The 22,472-nt window shown below is 37.3% G+C and overlaps 1 protein-coding gene across 7 annotated transcripts in view; it reads right to left on the minus strand.

Annotated features, from left to right (window-relative positions):
• Positions 1-22,472, minus strand: part of LOC145686586 (uncharacterized) — a 678,364-nt gene that overhangs the window by 541,164 nt on the left and 114,728 nt on the right. The gene's annotated exons all lie outside the window — the stretch shown is intronic.

The raw sequence follows: 22,472 nt of genomic DNA on the forward strand, positions 1-22,472 counted from the left end.
GAAGGACTTCTTTTTTTGCGAAATGTTATCTCAATTAGTTCCAAAGCGGCTGACTAACATATCGAGCCCTTGTAAGAAGGAATGAAAGTACGTTAGCATTTTGGCGCTCAAATAGGTTAATTTTTGGGCCATTTTTCGTGGCAATTAAAAAGCAATTCTCATAGCTTCCTTAACTCCACGGGAAGACAATCAATACGTACTCATGGAACGGCAAATATTTTGTCTCCATTTTTATTCTATGAACCATTAATACATACAAAATCTTTATATTTTCAAAGTTATATAATTATGGGTCATTTCAAAAAGTGGGGGGCAACTGCCCCCCTTTGCCCTTCCTAATCGCCGCCCATGGTTATTATAGTTATCTGTTATCTGCTACAAACAACGAATTTTTCAACATTCAAAGAACTGTAACAGTAAACAGTTCTAGATATGGACAAACTAATTAGTGTATTTGATTGAGTGGAAAAAATCACTGTCGTTTGATACCTCATATGGCCCTCTTTCCATTTGAAAAAATTGACGTCGATCCAATATGGCGGATTTCAAGATCGCGGTCATGATCCGGAATGCCATACAAACATCCCTCCTAACTCGATTTACATAGTTCAAGACATAACTATTGTTCCTCCATCTATTTCGAAAAAATATCGGTGTTGCAACTATTAAATTATATTGTAGATGGCTTTCCCACATTCATGTTTCTATTTCGTTTTCCCATATTTCTAGTGCTCATTAGCAGCTAAAATTTCTGTCAGTGTCTTATATTCAACCCTGCATTAGGACAGTAGTTGTTTCCTTGGTGGTGAGGTTTACTTGTAAGATCTCCAACTATCTCCGAGATGAACTATCTCCGTATCCTAGCTCCTTATTTGATGAAGGAGGTCTAATGAAGAAAGCTACAAAATCATCGACAACTTCGACCCAGAAAACAACAAGTAGTGCCGCAAAACAGGGTGTATCCTACATAGTTGAAGGTGAGCATCTCTTGCAACGTGTTGTACGGCAGCGCCCAGCCACGTTCAAAGAAATATATCAGCAATATACTGCATACGTTGTGACACATTATCAAAGAACTCTCGCCATTTTTGATGGAAATAACGAAGGTATAAGGACAAAAGATAAGGAGCATCTGCGATGTGCAGGAAAGATTTGCACGTAGACATAGATGTAGGACAAACTGAATTTCTCCTAAATTACAGCAACAAAATGAGATTCAGCTATTTTTGGAGTAAGCATCTCCAGAAATCAGGATGCAAGGTACTCCAGCCCAAGGCAGAATGTTGATATGCTAATTGTAATCACGGTTATTACAGAGGCCAAGAAAGGCCTTAGAGTTATTTTGAATGGTGAACACAAAGATTTATTAGTTCTTCTAGTTACCCTTGCTCCACCAGACACATCTTTGAAAATGATGATGCCAGGAACGAAGACTTGCCCAGACAAAGTTCCCCATATTGGAACTATTCAAGATGATATAGGTGATATGAAGGACTTTCTCTTAATTATACCCGGCTTTACAGGATGTGATTCAGTTTTGTCAATTTATTGCTTCTGCTCTGCTTTTTTAATTCTGCTTACAAAAAGTTAGAGTAATAAGGAACCTAGAGAGAAACTAACAAGGGACATCACCCAATTGTCCGGCTCCGATTTCAATGAAATTTTTCTAGCTGATAGAGGACATATATGTATTATTTGTGATGATAGAAATTTTTGCCATGGTGCATGTTTTCTATTTTTTAAATAATTTTTAAGAGTTGTGATGTGGTTATTAGAGATTACTGCAGAATTCCCTTACTAACCTTTGTAAACGGACCGTTAATGAAAGAACAACCATGTATATGCATATAAGGCCTAGGGAGAAGTTGTATGGTAGGTATGACCTTGACGGCAGCCATCTTGGAATCCGCCATTTTGAATTAAGGTCAAGTTTTGTAAATGGGAATAGGGTAATATGATACATAATTTCGGTCTAGAATTTAATTAGGAAGACAATGGTGAAGCTAGTTTTGAGACACGCCCATTTGGGGAAAAGTTACAGGCATTTAATTGTTCGCTTACTACGTGCGAAAGTCCCTTACCTCCGCTTCTAACCTGCTTATTAATGATAATAAGTGGATTAAAGCTTCGGTAATACATATTATGCCTAGAGGGTAGTGATACGGTAAGGGTATCCTTGACGGCAGCCATCTTGAAATCCGCCATTTTGAATTAAAGTGAAGTTTTAAAAATAAAAACCATAACATGTGACACCTCATTTTAATAGCAAATTTTCCCAAATAGCCAATGGTATGCTTATTTTTGTTTTACAGTTAACCAGTATGAATTTAGAACTGCTTCTAATGTGCGCCAAACGTCCGTTATTTGATCTTTCAAATTGGCAACACTCCTAATTTTCACCATATTTTTTAAGTTTCCAACTGGCACTTTGCAATTGTTGCCATGGCTCATGTTTTCTAAATTTATTACATTTTTTAAGAGTTGGATTCTTCCTACACTCATGAACTGACAAATTTCAACTCTTAAAGAAATGTGATAAATTTAGAAAACATGAGTCATGGGAACAATTGCAAAGTGCCAGTTGGAATTTTAAAAAATGCAGTGAAAATTAGGAGTGTTGCCAATTTGAAAGATCAAATAATGGACGTTTGATGCACATTAGAAGCAGTCCTAAATTCATACTGGTTAACTATAAAATAAAAATAAGCATACCATTGGCTATTTGGGAAAATTTGCTATTAAAATAAGGTGTTACATGCCATGGTTTTCATTTTTCAAACTTCACTTTAATTCAAAATGGCGAATTTCAAGATGGCTGCCGTCAAGGCCTCTAGCCATAATATGTATTACCAAAGCTTTTGTCCACTTATTATCATTAATACGCGGGTTAGAAGCAGAGGTAAGGGACTTTCGCACATAGTAAGCGAACAATTAAATGCCTGTAACTTTTATCCAAATATTTAAATAGATATATCTCAAAACTAGCCTCACCATTGCCTTCCTGATTAACTTCTAGCCCGAAATTATGTATCATATTACCCTATTCCCATTTACAAAACTTGACCTTAATTCAAAATGGCGGATTTCAAGATGGCTGCCGTCAAGGTCATACCTGCCATACAACTTTCCCCTAGGCCTTATATGCATCTACAAGGTTGTTCTTTCATTAACGCTCCATTTACAAAGGTTAGTAAGGGACTTCTGCAGTACTCTCTAATAATCACATCACAACTCTTAAAAATTATTTAAAAAATGAGAAAACATGCACCATGGCAAAAATTTCTGTCATCACAAATAATACATATATGTCCTCCATCAGCTAGAAAATTTCATTGAAATCGGAGCGGGACAATTGGGTGATGTCCCTTGTAAGTATTTTCAATAATTCTCGATTGTCAGCTGAAGCTGTGGCTTAAGCTGGTGGATCTTTCTTCTGTCACTGTATGGGTCAAAAGATATCGGGAACTTGGACACCTTATGTCACCAACTATACGATAAGACAATTGCCAAACAAAATATACACTTGAAGTTTAACTTAGCTTTACTCCTTCCTACAACAGGAGACGCTCGTGAGCATTCACTCCGAGTCTTTTATCAAGTGGAGCCAGGTGAGGTGTTAACATGGATATATTATGCCAGTGTTTGAAGATAGTCAATAGTTATCTACGTCCCATACCAACTTCAAACACTCCAGTTTCTGAAGACTTACTACATCTTATCTCTTGTACCTGTACCGACCACTTATGAAGGAAGTTCTGAGTGCCGGAAAGGTATGTTAAAATGATCAACCATATGTACGTACTGCCTATGACATCGACGTACCAACAGGAACATAGAAGATGAAGTGGAAATGGATGGAGATTTGCTACATCGCGAAAAATATATCGAAAAAGAGACATTCCAAAATGCCAAACACCCTCATCTGGAATAGATTCAAATAAACATAAGTTACTTTCAAATAGGGATGCGCACGAGACGAGTCGAGACAGGATTTTCCTGACAAAATTCGAGTCGAGACACGGCTCTTCCAATAGAGAAATATACATTTTTCGAGTCGAGACATCACTTTTACAGCACATTTTCGAGACGAGACAGCCACAAATCTCGTCTCGTGCGCATCCCTACTTTCAAATCAAAATTATCTAAGTTTGAAACTTTTACGTAATAAAGAATTGTTTTTTAGGCCTTTTCATAGCTCAAACATTACGAATTTTTATACGTTACTACCGCAAACATTACTTCTTTCAACAATTTTTATGCGTCGATTTCCTCCAACTAATTTGGCTTACTAAGAATACAGTATTTTAAAAAATCCTTCAAATTTTGTAATTTTCCCCTTCACCAAAAACAGTCAACATCGAGCTGTGAATAAGAGATATTGAAGATATTTCAAATGCCTATCCACTGATAACTTCACTAAAAACTTGTGGTTGCACAGGTGAAAATTTTACAATATTTGGACAAAAGGCACTTTAATGCATTCCGTGAATCTAAGTTAAAATCCCAGCTTTAGAAGGTGTTAATATTGTGTATTCTTAACGGTTTACTGAGAAAGGTTTAGCCAACAATTTGCACATATTTTATGTTTCTTCTTCTTCTCGCAATATTGTAATCTATATATATAAAAGAGAACGTACAATTCTTTGTCCGCTCATCACGCTAATACGGCTGAACCAATTTCTTTCATTTTTGGGGGGTTATTAGGATTTGGACCCTAGATGGTTTTTATCATATCACTTTAATTTTTAATTACCAGTGTCTTGAGATAATTGACCATTCAAGTGTCCATAACGTACAAATCCTTTGTTATTAGTTCATCATAGGTAAAAATAAACGTATTTATATGCAACCCGCATGACCGTGTCACTCGGCGGGTTAACATAAATGACAGGCGATATACAGCGGAAAATAGCTTGAATCTTCTGTTTAAAATTTTTTAATTGATTTGCTTATTTTTACAGACACTTTTACAATATGCCAGCACCGGGATGACCGCAGCGAAGCGGGGCGGGTTAACATAAATGACAGGCGATATAATGTTAAGATTTACTGCAATCTTCTATGGTTTTTATCATATCACTTGAAAGCGAAAAAGTAAAAATTATCTAAGTAACAAAGTTTATTGCGTTCCGGGGTGACCGCAGCGAAGCGGGGTGAACGCTGCTAGTAAGGAACAAAAAATTTTTCACTTCTGTTCTGAGAAAGTTTCTGGAATTTCCCTTTTTATCCCCTCTAGGGAACGTGAAAATTTCCTCAATTTTCCTACAATAACAACAGCTAGTTAAATATCTTTTCAATGAAGTATAGTTTATATCTCTGCTGTGTTTAACTGACTTTAATACAGGTTGTAAAATGAATGCTAGGTCTGCACGAAAACTTTTGACGTTAGAAATAGGCTACCCAATATGGCGGCCATAATGACCAAACCCGACGCGGGATTTTTTTGGACCTTGAGTTACTGAATAGAGTATCATGAGCATCATTTTAGAAAAGGTTTCGGCTTGTTTTTTTTTTATTTCTTTCCCCTACAATATTGTAATAAAAATCTCAAAACTCAATTTTCCACTTCTGTTCTGAGATATTTTGTAGAATTTCCCTTTTTTCCCTTTCGAGAAAACTTAAATTTCTTCAATTTTCATACAAAAAGATTAAGTAAATATATTTCCAACCGACGTATGGTTCATACCTCTGATGTTTACAACCTGTATTATAGTCAGTTAAAGTGAATGCTAGGTCTCCACGAAAACTTTTGATGTCGGAAATAGGCTACCCAATATGGTGGCCATAGTGACCATAACCGACGCGGGATTTTTTGGGACTTTCACGGAGATACTGAATAGTGTATCATGAGCATCATTTTAGAAAAGGTTTCGGATTGTTTTTTGTTTCTTCCCTCTAGAATGTTGAAATAAAAATTCCAAAACTAGATAGAACAAACAAGGATGTAATATTGCACCAAAGGCGCTGTAGATATATTAATTATTCCTTTTGTCGCCCCTGATTGTATAGGGGCGCCTTCGATAGAACAAACAAGAATGTAATATTGCACCAAAGGCGCTGTAGATATATTAAATATTCCTTTTGTCGCCCCTGATTGTATAGGGGCGCCTTCGATAGAACAAAAAAGGATGTAATATTGCACCAAGGGCGCTGTAGATATATTAATTATTCCTTTTGTCGCCCTGATTTTATAGGGGCGCCTTCGATTGAACAAAAAAAGGATGTAATATTGCACGAAGGGCGATGTAGATATATTAATTACAGGGGTGTAGCCAAGGGGGGCCCATCGGGGCCAGGCCCCCAAATGATTTCCTGCCCCCCCCCCAAATGACCAGCTTTTAAAACATCATAGTAAAATTATCTCGCTTTATTCATTTAAAAGTAACAAAGTTTATTGACAATTAATAATTTACGGTAAAATAATATGGAGAATGTTTTTCCATACCAATCGAAAAATAGTATGGTATATCTTCCTTATACCGATAGGAAAAAATAGGATACTTTTTTGTGAAAGCAGATTACACAATTTGCTGCGATTTATATTTGACAGTTTGAAGACAAACGTATAACAAGGTACCATAAACACAGCCATAAAACAAAGGTACTAAACTGATTTTTAAATACAGTATATTTTTATATGCTTTAACAAGTGTTTTAAAAGACACGGGATGGAAAATTTGATGAGAAACAATGTTTTTATTCAGTTTGGATTTCATTCGCTGTCTCTTTTATTTCTACTCAGGATAATAAAATAATTATGTTTCTTTTTTTTTTAGTCACGAATAATAAATAAATATCTTTGTTAGGAAACCGTAAAGAAATTAAATGAAATTCCAAAGAAAATCAATTTTTTGTAGATAGGTTCTGTATACAAGGTCTTAAATTTAAATGTAAAGGTAACCAAGAAAAGTTTTGTTGCTTTTTCACTCACCACCTTCGAACATCGATATGTCACCTAAGATTACCTGGAAGATCAAAAATAGTCCCCATCAGCATCGACGACCTTCTGAAAACGTTCTGGAAGGCCATGGAATCCATTGCGGTAAAACTTGGTGGGACGTGAAACGAAGAAGGTATCAGGTGCATTTTGGACTTTTACTAGGGATTCGAACTGGCGTCCTCTAAGGTGATTGTTCAAAGAATAGACAGGTGATAATCGGACGGTGCAATACCCGGGGAATATAGTGGTTGCAATATTGTTTCCCATCCAAGGCGGAGAATGGTGTCCTGAGTCATCCTAGCCATATGGGACTTACCTTTGTCCCGTAAACGAGGACCCATTTGCAATTCAGAAATGATGGCTCCAGAGTTTTGAGTTTTTCTTGAGCACAGTTCAACTGCTGACACTAAAGAGTTGCATTGATACTCTGACCAGCTGGTAGCAGTTCTCGATGAACGATGCACCAAACACACAGAAGAACCTTCTTTTGGTGCAGTGCTGGTTTCGGCTGTTTTGAAATCGGTTCATGGGATGCTAACCAATGATGGCGCGGTGGAGCTTCGTATAGGACCCACTTTTTTTTTTATAACATGTCAACACCCTGTCCAGAAATGGCTCCGAAACAGTAAATAAACACAGGCGACTGCCGCGTTGTCTTCTGGCCCGGAGTCAAAATATATGGGACCCATCGACCCAACTTGTAGTGCTTCCCAAGTTGATGGATGTGCTGCCGAATGGTTTCTCCACTCACACTGAATTGTAGTCTCAGTTCCTCTTTGTACATGTGTTGGTCTTCCGGCACGTGGGGGTTTCGGGTGTTTCATCATCGTCCTTAAACTTGTTAAACCATCGCTGCACTGTCCGCGTCGTCACGACAACCTCACCAAAAGCCTGGAATATCTTCTGTCCCGTTACAGCGGTGTTCGACCTCCATTTGAACTCGTTCAGCATACATGCTCTTATGACGCTCTGTGGATGTCCCATGTTCCCTCTGTCTTTACGCAAGTTCACGGTGTATCTGAATTGCCACAACCAGGTAGTATGTTGGATATACCCACACCAACAACTGACGTTCGCCTTATCTCCACTCGCATTCAACTCACGGTGTGAGGTTCAATTGAACACAGACCCCCATGAAAAGAGACAGAACTTTCTTTGTTACCTTTATAGTTATGCACAAAAGTATAGCGTTTGGTCCCGGGCAGTAGTTCTTGATTAAGCATAATAAAAACTACCTTGAATATAATTTATGGAGAAAAACAATAATAATAATAATAATAATAATAATAATAATAATAATAATAATAATAATAATAATAATAATAATAATAATAATAATAATAATAATAATAATAATAAGAAGAAGAAGAAGAAGAAGAAGAAGAAGCTAAAATAGTATTTTTAGTTTTCCAAAAGGAAACAAAAATTTTCCTTTCTTTCAGGCCTCAAAAACATTAGCAGCAACCCTTTTTTTTTTTGGCTTTGTACATTGTGGCTGCCCTCCTTCAAAAACGACGGGCCCCTCCTACACAAACCTGCTGGCTACACCCCTGATTAATTATTCCTTTTGTCGCCCCTGATTGTATAGGGGGGCCTTCGATAGAACAAACAAGGATCTTCTTAGCTACCGCGCAGGAGACAGACCCCGAAAAGACCAGAACACTCGCAGACATCCGCAAAAAATTACCAATTCTACACTGTAGAAGAATTGGTCATTACGCGCAACCTATTATGAATGTTTGGACAATATCATTTGCAAAATTTAGTCGATTCTATCAGCCTGAACTGAAGAAGTATCGTACAATAGAGGATGTAATTCTGGAAGGTAACTTTTCTCACGACATTAGTGACATTTTAAAAGAATACCATTTCAATCCGGACCGACTACAACTACAGATGCAACAGTTACTCACCACTATTCCCACTTCAAAAAATCTGAGAGACCTGCTTGACAACTTCAAAAAACTCTGTAAAGAAACAAAAAATTGTTTCCTGAAGTGTTGAAAGTCCTTCGTTTCCTGCTTGTCATCCCGGCGACATCTGCAACTGCCGAGAGAAGTTTCTCAATGTTGCGGCGTCTTAAAATTTATTTGAGGTCCACAATGACCCAGGCAAGACTGAACAATTTTGCAGTTCTTAATGCATACCCAGACAGGCTTGACTCACTGGACGTGAAGGAACTGTGTAGAGAATTCACAAATAGCTCCTACCGTACATGTGCAACTGCCTTCGGAAAAATGTGAATTCTGCTCTTTGAAGTGTGCAGTTTTTGTGTCAAAGTGAGCTATAGGATCACAGTGGCTCGTTATTTTTTGCATTGAACATTTAATCAAATTGAAACTATATTATTCCGTTCTTGTTAAATATATTAAAAGTTAAATGTTACGTACGCAAGGGCTCTAAAAACGGCTTTTGAAAAAGTTTTTTTCCATCGCTTTTATGTCTGTCAACTTTTGAACTTTTTTCTTTTTCTTTTGGGGGCGCGGTGGCTCAGTGGTAGAGCGTTCACCTCTGGTGCTTGGGGTCCCGGGTTCGATCCCAGCCTCCGCCAAGTGAACTTTGTGGTGGACAAACACCGTGCTCGTGGGTTTTCTCGGGGTTCTCCCGTTTCCTCCCACTTTCTTCATTCCACCATTTCACTCATCTTTCATCATCACCGTCTCCTTTAGCCTAACCGGCATAACCGTGGGACGTAAAACTCAAAGATTTCATTTCATTTCATTTTCTTTTTCTTTTCTTTTTCTTTTTAATATTTCACCTTTAATGAAGAAAGTACTTTCCGCCTTTGTTTCCCATTATAAGAAGAAAAAGAGACTTAATTACTGCATTCTGAAGACAAATAAATATGAGAAGTTCAACAATCAAGAATAATCGATCACTCATAAGAAAAAGAGAGGCAAATATATTAACCCTTTGGGGACTTTTGGTACAGATCTGAACCATGTCGTCGACCTTCGGAATTTGTTTTATAAATCTCTAGTAAAGCTTTTCACAGTGTTTAGTTGCATTCATTCAAGCGGAGAAGCATCAAAGAATATGTTTCAAGGGCATTTTGCAGTCACGCTTGCGATGCCTGGGCACAGTGACGCCACAAACATGGACGAAGGAAGACAGAAAAGGATAAATTTTAGAGTTCTTTTTTAAAAAAAAAAAATCCTAACACATCGCTATTAATCCTAGGATCATGATCCATACCCAGTTGTGTTCGTAATAAAGAAATGTTTCCAACTGTACCACTCAAATTTCCCTATTTTGTATCAGAAGCGGGAATATCCCGCCCAAAGTGAAAAAAGGGATTTTTATATCTTTTTTCTTCTTTTGGGAATTCCTCCCCTTATGTCCCTTTCACATTATCCGGCGATTTGCCGGATCCGTTTCCGGCAAATTGCCGGACGAGGTAAAAAGACATTGCAAGCAATGAAGCTCTTTACATATGTGCGGCGGTCGCCGGACATTTATCCGGCGAGCAAAAACAGCCGGATCTCCCTGCTAGAAGCCGGCGCAGCAAATCGCCGTGTATAGCCAAGCGGGACATTACGAGCAATGAAGCTCTTCACATATACGCGGCAAACTACCGGATGGGTGTTGGGGGAGGAAGCAAGTGTTGCCAGGAAAGAGCAGAAAGTGGCTGCGATAATATGGGAGCATGTGGTTTTGTGTGTGTGTGGAGTGTGTTTGTGTATGTGGTTATGTTCTAGCCCAGTACATCCGGAGTAATTAACAAAACCTGTACATACAATACGTGGGGAAAGATGACATGTAAAATTAATTGAAAACGACCAACACTACCGAAGTGTCGAAATCTATATAAATTATTATTTTTCTATGTAATAGAAGATTGGGAGATGTCCGGGTAGCACTAGACAAATGAGCTTCTATAAATTTGTGGTGACTCAAAATTGAAATATACACTATCAAATATTTCAGCAATACAGTCTCTTGCTATATATTTATGTACTATTTTGCTACGCAAAGCAAGAGAGAATTCATGATGTGATATTTGATAAATATACCGTACTGTATATATTTTATAATTATCTGGCTGTAATTTCTTGAATAGTCCTCTGAATTCAGGGACTAGAGCAGTGCTTTAAAGAGACTTGAGTCAATAGTCGGAACGCTTAAAACAAAAGAATAAACCCGAAATAGTATAATAATAATAATAATAATAATAATAATAACAATAATAATAATAATAATAATAATAATAATCTAATATAAATAAAATAAAGAGTTTATGTGTCTGTCTGTCTGACTTTGTGCGGCCTGGGGACCATAAGTGGACCGAAAGTTACCAAAATTTAGTCACGGGTATCTTGGTCCAGGCTCCAGATCAAGCCGATGCGTTTTTTTTTTCAAAATTCGAACCAGGAGGTCTCAGGGGGGCGTTTACCAGGACATGTAAAAGTAGTAGAAAATGACCGGTATTAGTGTCAAATCCATAGTTTTCGCGGTCGCTGAGATCAATGGTAACACTACCATTAGCGATGATTTCAGCCTCCATTTGTATGCGGGCCGGGGGTCACCAGATGGGGGGAGGAGGAATTTCGAGACATGTAAAAAAAAATCGAAAATGACCGATATTAATGTCATATGCATAGCTTTCGGGGTTACTAAGCTCAATGGTGAAACTCAAGATAGCGTTTACTTTCACATTTAGTCTTCATCAGCTAAGGATCTTGGGCCAGGAGATCACCGAGACTTGTAAAAATAGTCCACAATGACCGATATTAGTGTGAAATTCATAGTTTTCGCGGTCTCTGAGATAAATGGTGATACTTTCATTAGCAATGGTTTTCAAATTCAGCCACCATTGAATGTGGGCCGAGAGTCACCGGGGTGGAGAATTGCGAGACATGTAAAAATAATCGAAAATGACCGATATTAGTGTCAAATCAATAGTTTTCGCTGTCGCTGAGATGAATGGTGATATTCCCAAGGCGTTGACTTCCAAATACAGCCCCCGTCGACTGGGAGCCAGAGACGTTGTTTTTTTTCAAAACTGGAACCAGAGGATCACAGAGGTGTTTACTTTCTATGTAAAAGTAGTAGAAAATGACAGATGTTAGTGTCACATTCATAGTTTTTGCGGTATCGGCTGAAGGCCAGAGGCGATTTTTTCACAATTCGAACCAGGGAGGGATCTCAGGGGGCGTTTACCGGGACATGTAAAAGTAATAGAAAATGACCAATATTTGTGTCGAATTCATATTTATCGAGGTTGCTCAGATGTATATTGATACTCCCGATAGTGTTTACGTTCAAATTCAGCCCCCATCGGCCTTCCCAATGAAAACACGTACGTTGTTGGATGTATATTCAAACAAAATTTATCTAATTTTAGAAATGTATCTAATTCTTCCCTCATTGTTCAGTTTGTTTACATTGATATTTTATCTGACCCGTGCGAAGAACGGGAATAACAGTTATTAAATATAATAATAATGCCTACAGACCAGTCTTGGGGTCAGTGGCTGAATGTTGGCTTGAGATTCTTGGATAGACCTCAACGGTTTTGACTATCCCGAGAGGACTTTAGCCTGGTTTTCTCAGTCACAACAGTTGAATACCGGAACGGTATTTTAAATATCCAGAACCGGGCCGCTATTTTGCCCAAGTTTATCAATTGTGAAAACAGTATAGAAAAATCTCTTCCAAAATGCCGCTTCTCTAATAAAAGTGCACATTTTTTCTGTATGTGGCATGTTCTCTCATTTCGGTAAGAAACAGGCCCGAATCCACGGGGGCTAGGGGGCCGGGCTCCCTAAACTTTGGCTGACCTCCTAAAAGTTTCACGGTAGGCTTACAAATGAACTATAATATGGTGATGAAGTATACTATGATTAGGTCGGACCCGCCTAACTTCTACCGGGCTCCCTCTAAATTTTTGGGCTGGCTACGGGCCTGGTAACAAAGCGAATAAAATGCATATTATTTTGCATTTGTGCACTGCAGCCATGTTAACAAAACTAATGAATGACAATAGTTGATGCGATAGACATACGAAAGTACTTAAAGAATTTTCCTTGGTCTTCCCTTAATTGTGGAAACAGAATAGAAAAATCATGGTGAACCCATATGTCTCTCTAATTTTTTTTTCTGCCTGTGTCTTAACAAACCGAGTAGAAAACACATTTTGCGTCTGTACATTACAACCATCACAACACGACAAGGGTCACAGAGTTTTGTTTCTTCAGTTGCACAGCAACCCTGCTCGCATATTTTTCATCCACGGCAAAACGCCGGACAATATGAAAGGGACCGAAACAGGATCCGGTAAACAGCCGGAAACAGATCCGGCAAATCGCCGGATAATATGAAAGAGGCCTTAGGGACACGTGAGTGGTACCGTTTAAAACCTAAAAAACAAGGTACAAACCATGATCTTAGGGTAAATAGTGATTTTTTCAAAAAAAGAAAAAAATCTGAATTTTTCCCCTAATATACATTTTTAGTCAACATGTTTAGTGAAGTAGGTACAGGTCATCCCTACTTGTCGTAGGATCATGGTCTGCACGTCATTTTGTTCGTAATGATGCAACGTTCCTAACGGTGCCATTACCATTGCGCTATCATGTACCTGAGGAGATAACTAATGTATTGTTATTCAATAAGCTCTAGCGTCAAAAGTGTTCATTGTAGGACCATGGTTAGTACCTCATTTTGTTTGTAATGAAGTAACGTTTCGAACTGTACCACTGCCGTGGCGCTAGCATGTATCTGGGGAAAGAAATTCTCAAAAAGGTTATTTTTTTCCTGACAAAAATCTCTTTTTCCCAATTTAAGCGGGATTTTTTCACTTCTGGTACATAATGGGGAAATTTGAATGGTACAGTTGGAAACATTCCTTCATTACAAATACAAAGAGTTACGAACTATGATCCTACGATAAAAAAGTCTTGACACTAGAGCTTGTTGAGTTGAGTTGATTTTAGTTTAGCGTCCCTTTCAGCAGCGAAGCTACATGAGACGTGGACCTACTGATTAACGTGGAATCCAAACCACATGAGCTCCCGCCGGGAATCGAACCCGAGTCTCCCACGCCAAAGGCGCGTACGCTAACCGCTTAGCCACGGAGGAGCTCGAGAGCTTGTTGAATAACAATGGTAGATATTAGGAAAAATAGTAAATGAATTTTAACACCAAGACTATTTACCCCAGTCATGGTTCATACCTCGTTTTGTTTGGAATGAAGCAAAGTTTTTTTTGGGGGGGTAACATTTGCATGTACATGTTGTGTACCGGGGGGAAGAAATTCGCAGGAAATGGAGTCTTTTTTTAAAAAAATCCTTTTTTTCCCAATTTGGACAGGAATTTTATTGCTTTAGGTATATATTAGAGAAATTTACAAATTAGGAAAACACTATTTCATTCCGATAAAGTGGAGTATGAACCATGATTCTACGATAGTCTCGACGCAATAGCTGCTTGACTGAAAGTCTAAAATTTACCTGAAAAAATGGAAACCTCAAAAGGGTTAATGTATAGAGTTTTCTAGTTCGAACGAATTGTTTGTACAATTCTTAGAATAATATTTAACGACAATAAAATTCTAGTGGAAAGTTAGTGGTGGGAATAATAACTTTTCTGAATAGTGGTTTAAGGTCTCGAAAGAAAAAAAAAAACTTTTTTTTAACGAATATCTTTTCCATGTTTTTTTTGGCTTGGGTTTTTTTTTCTTTAATATTTCATATTTAGCGAAGAAACAACAGTGTGTTCCAGCTTTCTTTTCCCATCATAGTCTAACTTTAAAAAAAAAATACTGTATTCTGAAGAAAAATAAAAGATAAGAGCCACCGCACTAAGCTTTGTTGCTCCAGTTCCTTGAACTAAATCATATTATGCTGCTGCTATTAGTGAAACATTTTCTTCTGAAATATGAACAAAATTATGAAGCCTTTTCGGCTCTAATATTAGGTATTGAAGAGTATCTGAAACAATTGTCTTTCTGGAACGGCGGTGATACTTTTTTCTTGTCTGCCAGTTTGACTTTAAGCAACCCGAACAACACATTTCAAGATGTATAAATTTCAAGAACTTGATAACATGGTTAGGCAACCAACGTGAGACTTAGTGAGATCCTAGTTGTGTCAAAAGAGCGAAACTTTCCGTTTTCTTTCCTAAAGTCGTTTTTTTAATGAAAATAAAGCACGTCTAAAAAATCCGGCTATTTTGCATCGCTAGTCCGGTATATCAATACAAAGTGCAGTTCAATCTATGTACTGAAACATTTGAACATTAATGTGGTGTGAAAGTAAAATAAGAAAAGTGTGCGTATATGTGTATTGCGAAAATCTGTTGATCACTTTAGAAAAAAAATTGTCGTTGTGGTATGTCTTCAGCCTATGAGTTCTGGAGTGAGAATGTGGCTTTAGTGCCGAACGTATACGAAACAATCATGTCGTACTATTTAGTGATTAATTAATAATAAATTGTACTTCATACGTATCTCAACGCAAATCAAATGAGGTCTACTAGTTTTACTCATGTACGACTCTTGTGTTGAATGAATACATTAGGTGGGTGAAGAAGCTGTCTTTACTTAAAGTAAGTCTAATATTTTAATTTTTCAAATGTATAGCTGTTTCCGTAAATTACAATTATTCCGCCCCCCCCATACACACACAAATACATAACAGTAATCTGTAAAGATTAATGGAAATTACGCGCTGTGAGGGGGGGGCGCTGTTATAGGGGTGCAACAAAAAGACTTGTCCCCTTCTATATTCGAAATGTTGTTACGCGGCTGAGCGTATCCCCCGAAGCAGAATTGAAATTACGCTACTGCTTTCGAGTCTCAGACTGCTGCGCTCATCCTGAATCCCACTAATATTTTATCCCAGACACTGACAAGGTACATTTGCGAAGTGTCCCCTCGGGATGCGTGTAAAATTGATTCAAATGCAAAGTTCTTAGCTGCCCAATGGGTATTGTACTAATTTTAGCGGCCTATACCGGTAATTTGCATTATGGACCTCATATATCCGGAATTCATACACTACTATAACGCTCGGACACGAATTGCTTTTAGTTCCGTTAGATGTAAATGGACATGAATGTGGGTATATGCAAAACAAATTGCATCAAGTACTGCTTCTCTGACACGTGTTACCCATTCCGCCCGCCATCTTGGATCTGCCATATTGGATTGAACTTTCGATTTAAAAAAAAATGGGAATAGATGCATGCGATACATCAAATTCATATAAAATTTTCTCGGAAAATCATTGGTGTAGTTAAATTTAACGTTGCTGTTACCGTTTGCAAGGTATGGCATGTTAAATGTCAGGCACTTCACGAATGTTGAAAAAAATAGAAAATTGTGCAGTTCCCCGTGTGTATATGTAGTCTTTTAAACGATTTATTGTTGATGAAATATTCCCTGAACGTAAATGCATACATACACACAGACATAAATACGGAAATGGTAGGTTTCACCCAAATCTGGTCGTATCATTTACATTAGGCATTTTGACCATAATAGAATACTTGCTTGTTATGGTATAACATGAAAGTAATAACAATCACTCACAGAAAAGTGATAAAATTATAACACCAATGTTGTAAAGAGTTTGTTTGTATCTACAATCAGTGGTGTATTTACGATTTTGTTTCGAGGCTTTGCTAACTTTATTTCTGGAAATGTGAAAATTCTACAAGATATTTCATTTACTTTAAGGTAGTAAATAAAATTTTGAGGGGCGGCGTAAGCACGGTAGCCCCCTTAAATACGCCACTGCCTACAGATTTTTGCATTAGAAATTGTTTTGATTTGTCAACATCGTTACCTTAACTGATATTACTCTAAAATGTCTATTTGCGAAGTGCCTGGAGGGATTTAATATGCAATATCTTCCAAACGGTACAAGCTACGGTAAAATTAACTACACCAGTGGATTTCCGAGAAAATTTTATATGAATTTGATATATCACTTGCACCTATTCCCATTTGAAAAACCGAAAGTTAAATCCAATATGGCGGATCCAAGATGGCGGCCGGGGTGACATGTGTCAGAGAAGCCGTACTTGATGCAATTTGTTTTGCATATACCCACATTCATATTCATTTACATCTAACGAAACTAAAAGCAATTTGTGTCCGAGCGTTATAGTAGTGTATGAATTCCGGATATATGAAGGCCCATAAATATGCAAACTACCCGTATGGGCCGTTAAAATTAGTACAATACACATTGGGCAACTGAGAACTTTGGATTTAAATCAAGTTTACAGGAATCCCGAGGGGACACTTCGCGAATGTACCTTGTAAGAAAATCCTTCATGGTATGAGTGTTCTTAGAGTTTATCCTTCTATGAGGGAAAGGGACATTGATTTTGACTCTAAACCAAGTCATTCATACAATGTAATAAAATGAAATCTCTGTTTTACGTCCCATGGGTATGCTGGGTAGGCTAAATGAGATGATAATGATAAGAAAGAATGAAATGATAAAATGAAAAGTGGGAGACAATGAGACTACCCTGTGAATACCATTCATGCGAGCTGAGATCGAAGCAGCGACCCCACGCACCAGAAATGAATGGTCTACCGGTTAAAAAAAAAGAAAGAAAAAAGAAAAGAAAAACGTTCAGAATCTCATTTTCTCTTTCTATCACTTTTCGGGACTATTGGACTTAACAGGGATATGAACAGAGAAACATCGAGGACAGTTAAAGTTCTACCCACGCTACTACAGAAACAGTAGAATCTCCAAAGAATTTCACCTCACGATCGTCAGTCTAACGTCTACTTAACCACCGCCGCCCGTGCTTACTTTTGAAATCACATGTACACTCATGTCCAAAATGATTGTCGCATATCTATAACTGTCTTCATGTAAAAATATAATTTCATAATGATTTTGCAGGGTACTTTTAATACTGATAGTATGTGTATATATATGTGGTAAATTTCATAGGAAAAGAATCATAAATACGAAAATTAGAATGAATAAACCAAAATGGACAAGAAGCAAATGCTTTGCTAAATGGACAAGAAAGTTTTATTTTCGTTTTATTGTTCTTATTTACTGCTCCTGTGACATGAAATTTGCCACGTACATGTCTCTGCCGATTATACACATACTAACATTATAAGAAATACCGGGCGAATTCATTATCAAATTATATTCCTACAATAACATATTTATAGACATGCGACAATAATTTTGGACATGAGTGTACAACACACACTTAGAAAATTACTTCTATCAAACCGCTCAAAAATAGCTGGAATAAGCTGCAAGACAGGAGTGCTTATCTCCTTTTTCCTCAAGAGGTTGGGCACATTACCCCGAAAATTTACTATTCTTCACCCCAAATTTATTATTCCCCCTCCCAAAATTACTATTCTCCAGTTTGTGCCAATTCCAATGTAAAAATATGCCCCTCTCCCAAATAATCTCACGGACGCAACCTTCACCCGAAAACCATCTGTAAGGTCCCTGCCGCAAGGCTTGTACAGCACAACACACATTTTACAGATTTTTCCGGAGGAAACCATTAACTTTCTAATTGTAAACATATTTTTGAACGATTATCAATTAAAAAACTACTTTGTGCAAAATTTAGTTGATTAAATTTAAAATGTTCACTTTTTTTTTTTTTTTTTTTTTTAACTTTCTAACATTAACTTCTAACCATACTTTTTATTTTATCTATTTCGCCTTGGGATGACTGAAATTTGTGATTTGTTAATTAAGAACTACGGATAAATGAATTTAAAGTTACCACTGGCGATTTCAGTATTCGTGAAAAAAGGATACGATAAGCTGCAAAGAAACGCCCACTGCACGTAACCCGAAATATTTTACCGGGGGGGGGGATATACTTTCGGGAACAAGCACGAGAAAATCTTCTCGTAAGAACATTAACATCAGTAGGCACTTGTGGTCTACGAACTGCCAAGTACCCAGTTTGTGTGTATTTATGTAAATCGCGTGCACATATACGAGGGCCATTGCAAAAGTCATGGCAACTATTTTTTTTTTCTCAAAAATGGTACAGAATTTTAAAAAAATCTGAAATATGCAAATGGAAGGTTAGTTCATATGTAAGCATTACATGCAGGGAGATGGATGAAAACACACACCACCATGAAGATATAGCACGAGAAAAAAAGACGACAAAATTTTGTCGTTCCATAAGTGTTTTTGTCAATTGCAACTGTATACAATAGTACATTACAAACTACGTGCATTCCATGGCATCAGGAGTCTCTACAAGAATCCATAAAATGGCAGGGACTCTAAGATGTCACAGGTATGTGCTCCTGCTCTGCACTATTGTGTACTGTTGCAACTGACAGTAAAACACGTTTGGAACGACATTTTTGTTGTCTTTTTTTTTCTCGTGCTATATCTTTATGGTAGTTTATACGTTCATCCATCTCCCTACATGTAATATTCACATATGAACTAACATTCCATTTGCATATGTTAGAATTCTTTTATTCGTTACCATTTTTGAGAAAAAGAATAGTGCCATAACTTTTGCATTACCCTTGTAAGCTTACAGGTTGGTCGTAATGCAATTATGTACTATGGCTGCGACGCGATAAAAGATCAGGAAAGAAATTATCAATAGTAAACCTTAATATTGCTACCAGAAATGGGTGTAATGAATTTTCATTGTGATTTACGTAATTCCAAATTTATGTGACCTCCTCTCTTTATTAAATTTTTCATTTGGCCTGCGATCGCCGCCTAGCCTCTTGGGTGAGTCCAGACCTGGTTCAGATCCCACATCAAGCTGTAGGTATTCGTTTCATAGGGTTTTGGTGCTTCAATCCAATTAACCAATTTATTTACCCTATATACAACACCCTACTTACCCTATATAGGTCTACAAGAGGTGTTAAGTATAGTAACAATTAACTAGTCAATATGACAATGATTCGGAATAGACTGATTTTGTCAAAGATAATTTCAAAAGTGGAGCGACTCAACGCATATAGGGATGCGCACGAGACAAGATTTGTGGCTGTCTCGTCTCGAAAATGTGCTGTAAAAGTGATGTCTCGACTCGAAAAATATGTTTTTCTATTGGAAGAGCCGTGTCTCGACTCGAATTTTTGCAAGAAAATCTTGTCTCGACTCGTCTCGTGCGCATCCCTAAACACATATCAATACATTCTAGAAACAAAGGGCCAATCCGGTTGCAATGCTGTGAACAGACTTTGGAGAAGATGGCTAAAATTCAGCTCAAATGTAGAAAAGGCTATGTAGATGCTATGTTCCAAAAGCAAATTGTCCTAAAATGGATGGAACATCGTAAAAATCACAAAATATGAACATTAGAGTCAATGGAAAATCAATTAAAATAAAGTCGTCCACATATTTTATAAACTATAATTAGGAGATGGCTCTTATTGCAAAGAGATAATGAAGAGCTTAAAAACGATCTATAGGACGTACGGTAAATATGGATAGAACATTGTCAAAAGTCAAGTTGTTTGAGTCAAGTCAATAATAATGATAAAGTATATGCAACTTCTACGAATTACCCAGGCGCCCCACGCGAAGGTTACGTTGTTGAAATATCTCTCATCTAGATTTTGAATCTCTTTTCGTTTGATCACGTGACACAGTCTGGTCCTTATGGCAAACCGGATAGGCCCTTATATTTAACACAAAGAACCATTGTGAATCCACTAGTGGATGAGTACCACTCGAACTTTTCTCCACAATCATCTGTCTCCGGCAATCATTTCGGACGTTACTCCAGGGCTTCTTGATTTCATCATACCCTACACACGGTCAATTTTCCGTTTTGAAATTTAGACTCTGTATAACAAAATACATCGAACCCCTACCCTGGACTCCGGTGCACAGACCTTTTATTTTTTGTGTACAGGATGTGTTATTGAGAGGTTTACAGCACAGTATTGTTTTTTGTTTACTGTTCTTTATTTTAGTGATTTAGACGTAGAGCACTGGTATTTTAAAAGTCTGTGTTTTTTGTACAATAAAACATAATTTTATCCTGAATTTTTTTTTCGTATTTGTACCTCTGATTATCTGATCAAGAATTGCTATTGTCCGTCTATCATCATTTCTTCAAGATTGTAATATGATCGACGCAGTGTTGCTCCCAATGCCTGTATCTTCACAATAACCGCCACTCTCATCATCTTTTTGATCTTTCCTATATTTATGAGTGGTTCGCAGTATAGACTTCTCCACCCTTCGTTCCGAGTCTGCACACAGTATACGTCTTATTTTGTTAGACTGGTATCTGTTTGTTGAAGTTTAACGTCCCTTTTCAGCACAAAGGCTAAATGAGACGTGGATCTACAGTTTAAGATACAATCAGAACAACCATAATACGTTCAAATTGTACTGCTCTCCCATCGGGAATCGAAATCTTGGATCAAAGGTGACACGCTAGCCAACAAGTTATTACAAAGAGATCGAAAAAAAGGCTGCTGTGGAACAACTATTGAATGTATAGCCCAGATTCAAATTCGAGCAGAACAACAGAAATATATTTTAGAGAGGGTATATATTAACCATTGTTCAGCTTCTAACTTCACGCAGTTTAGCATTTAGGAGTCATCTCGGAAGAACGAATTCATTCTCGATATTTAGAATGAACTTACAAATTTCATGGCAACCAAAAACAAAAATTTACGAAAAGGTTTTTTTTTTTTTTTTTTTTAAGATAGTAGATAGTACTACTCCATTATTCTTGACTGTACATGAAATACTGCTTATATTAAGCAGCTCTCTGTAATATTTGTAAAAACAGATACTACTGAAATCGAGAATTATTCTTTTTTATCTTGACGATATTTGGACGGGCGATATTCTGTCGTCGACACTTTAACCTTTGATTTCCGCATGCAAATAACAAAGGGCCCCGAAGAGATCCCTTGCCCTAGGCTCCGTAAAAGCTAAGGTCTAAGGCTCCAAACTGTCCCACTTTGGACAGAATTCTACATTTTATCCCAGAGGAATATTTTGTTCACTCCCCACCCCCGGTGGAATTTCTATTTTTTTTTCTCAATATATAAAAATGACCTCGAAGTTGTCAGTCTCGTCATCAAAAAAAAAAAACGGATGAACAAATTAAAATTAATTTTTGAACGCAATTAGGACTTAGGCCGACATGCATTTTTATTTCACTTTGATTGAAATTATCTATTCTAATGGGCTTAAATTTCGAGCAAAAAATAATGCCAAAAACCTATTATTGCCGTGCGAAGAACGAAAGCAAAGGCTGAAATAGGGAGTGTGAAGTGCGCAGTCTCCAGTAAACCGCAGGTTACTGAATAAATAAAGTGCAAGTTTGCAACTATCGCTATCTCAATATTATTGCAATCGCAGTCTCAGGAAAAATACCGAATTAAAAATTTCAGCCCAGGTGACGACGATTAATAGGCCTACTCCTAGTAGAAGTAAGAAAAAGAGTTAATGTTTTATCTTTCCGTGTATGATCATGGAATCTCTTTTCTTTTTTGCACTGAAAATCCTCTAAAAACAAAACATTCGAGAATAAAATGACTTTATTTCATATTTTTAGCAGAATAAAA

Source organism: Thermobia domestica, chromosome 5, assembly GCF_964235325.1.
Source record: "Thermobia domestica chromosome 5, izTheDome1.hap1.1, whole genome shotgun sequence".
Lineage (NCBI taxonomy): Eukaryota > Metazoa > Arthropoda > Insecta > Zygentoma > Lepismatidae > Thermobia > Thermobia domestica.